Source organism: Cornus florida, unplaced genomic scaffold (genome assembly GCF_030987335.1).
Source record: "Cornus florida cultivar Cherokee Brave unplaced genomic scaffold, ASM3098733v1 CherokeeBrave_3.0.0_Hap2_Chr03, whole genome shotgun sequence".
Taxonomy (NCBI): Eukaryota; Viridiplantae; Streptophyta; class Magnoliopsida; order Cornales; family Cornaceae; genus Cornus; species Cornus florida.
The window spans coordinates 15,161,824-15,164,891 of NW_026775573.1; positions in this window are offsets into that span (position 1 = coordinate 15,161,824).

Consider the following 3,068-nt stretch of genomic DNA (forward strand, 5'->3'; position numbering starts at 1 on the left):
CAATTAGTATAAATAAATAAATAAAGATAAGTTGAGTCATCTAGACACAACATAAGGGACGTAATTGTATGAAGTCTATAGAAGAAAATTTAAAATAGTCCAGATAAATAACTAACAAGGTCATAAAAGGAAATTAAATCGGTTTTTTAATTTTTTATTACTCAGAAAGTAGAATCAAACTTTTCAAAGTGTTAAAAAAAATTTCATTTCCTATATTTTTTTTTAGCTATTTCCATTTAACCAATCAGTCATCCGTCAAAAATCCTAGTCTCTCTTATTGCGTGTTTCTTGCACCGTCGAGAGAGAGGCTGCAGTCTGTTTGTTTGCTCTGGTAGCCAAACAAAATGCCCTATGTACACACAAATTTTGATTTCGGGAAACCTGGAACTAAAATAAATGCGATAACAATAATTTTATTAAATAAATGTCAGAAAATAAATGAGTATAGTTCTCTATTGGCTATTCTATTACAATATAGAATCTCTCTCTGATTGAATCTCCTTAGAACGTCTCAATGTCCCTTTAATAAATCTATATAAAATGAAAATCAATAAAAACCAAATAAATGAATACACAATATAATTCTCAAATATATATATATATATAGCAGATAAATTTAAAGAGAAAAACCTAAATTTATATTGGTATGAAGGCTGAATGGAAATGAAAATATAGTATAAATAATATAGTATAAGCTTATTGTGACGATCTTGTGGGCGGGTGTGCTGTGGGCGAGTGCGAGAAACACTGTCAGGCTACCACACTAGCAAACTACGGGTGCACAGTCCCACATCGCCTGGGTAGAGGAAAGGTGAAGTGCTTATATGTAAGTGTGTCATCTCCAATTGGTACGAGGCCTTTTGGGGTAAAGCCCAAGAGCAAAACTGTGAGGGCTCAGGCCCAAAACGGACAATATCATACCATGTGGTGGAGAGGGTCATTACAAATGGTATCAGAGCCTGACCCAGCCGGAAGTGTGTCGACGAGGACGTCGGGCCTCCAAGGGGGTGGATTGTGACCACCTTGTGAGCGGGCTACCACACTGGCGACCCTATTGTCACGGACTTGAACCTTTTCAAGCTACCGTGCGGCCTTAGACACTTTCAAGCCCCCTTGAAGCGCTAAGTCAGCCTACCCGAGTGTGCTAGCTTAGTGAAGACTAAGGCTAGACAAGTGTTTTGCTTACTTGGGTGTGTAGGAAGAGGTTAGGCAAGTGAGCAAGAGAGTTTGGGAATGTATAGAACTTGTATTACTTGAGAGGAGAGATTACAACTTGGTTGCTTGGTGAGGAGCAAATGAACTCCCACCTCCTATTTATAGGCCTTTGGCCTTACAAGAACATTCTAGATGTGTACAAATGTGTGGCCTAGATTTAGTGTCTAGAATCCTCCAGAAATATCTACACAACTCTAGAACTATCTACTATGTACAAGACAAGTCTAGAGAATTCTAGAGAATTCTATACAACTCTAGACAAGTCTAGAAAAGGCTAGACAACTCCACACTAATCTAGAGAATTCCGGAAAGTTCCATACTTGTGTAGAGAAGTCTAGAAAGCTCCAATCCATGCAGGCTCCATGTCATCGTCTGCTGGGCGTCTGCGTGGCGCCTGCGTGGCATAGCCTCTTGGTAGCGGGGTGTGACATTCTCCCCCACCTAAGCTCGCGACGCCCTCGTCGCGTCTTCTTGCTTGAACCGCTGGATATGCTCTGCGAACTGCCATAGTGTATCCTCATGCTCCCAGCTCGCCTCGCTATCTGGCAGGTTCTTCCACTTCACTAAATACTCAGTATATTTGGGCACACCTCTCCTGCTCATCACACGATCTGCAAGGATGCAATCAACTTCCTTGTCAAAGGATGTGACAACGGCCGTGGGTGCCCTATGCGATATGCTCCGAGTAAGGTCTTCCGTGTCTTCATGATAAGGCTTGAGCATGCTGACATGGAAGACTGGATGTATCTTCAACTTGGGTGGAAGCTCCACCATGTAGGAGACCTTGCCCACCCGCTTGACGATGGGGAACGGGCCCTCGTACCTCCTTACTAGACCCTTATGCACGCTCCGAAAGGACTTAAACTGTTGGGGTAGTAGCTTAACCATCACTTGGTCTCCTACTATGTACTCCACCCGCCTTCGCTTGGTGTCGGCCCACTTCTTCATCTTCTTTGCCGCCTTGTCAAGGTATGCCCTAGCCAAGTCGGACTGCTCATGCCACCTCTTGGCAAATTTGTAGGCCGCTGGACTCTTACCATCGCAAGTTGAAGCAATGGCGTTGGGTGTCATAGGCTGCCGTCCGGTGACAACCTCAAATGGACTGTGATTGGTAGCCTCACTCCGCTGCAAGTTGTAAGAAAACTGTGCCACCCCAAGGAGTTTGGCCCAATCTCGCTGATTAGCACTCACATAGTGCCTCAAATAAAGCTCCAGGAGAGCATTGATGCGCTCTGTCTGCCCATCTGATTGGGGGTGGAAACTCGTAGAGAAGTTAAGATCTGTCCCCATCTTCTTGAAGAGTCCCGTCCAAAATCTACCCGTGAAACGCGGGTCTCTATCACTGACAATATTCTGCGGAACTCCCCAAAGCTTGACCACATGGTCAACAAATAACTCTGCTGCCCTCTCTGCTGTGCAGTCTGCTGGTGCGGGTATGAAGGTGGCATACTTGCTGAATCGATCTACCACCACTATAATACTCCCGCAACCCTCTGACTTGGGTAAGCAAGTGATGAAATCCATAGAGACGCTCTCCCATGGTCTCTCTGGAATAGGCAGTGGCTCTAGTAGGCCTGCAGGATGCTGTTGCTCAATCTTATCTTGTTGGCACACAAGACAAGTCCTCACATATGTCTCCACGTCATCTCGCATCCGAGGCCAATAGTAAGAATCTTCAAGGAGTGCTAGTGTGCGCCGCATACCTGGGTGACCAGCCCATTTGGTGTCGTGGCACTCCCGTATTAGCTCCTTCCGCAAGTTGCCCCACCTGGGCACAAAGAGTCGGTCCCCCGTAGTGAGAAGTAAATCATCCCTTAGCCAAAAGCGCCGAGTCTTCCCTTCCTTAGCTAGCT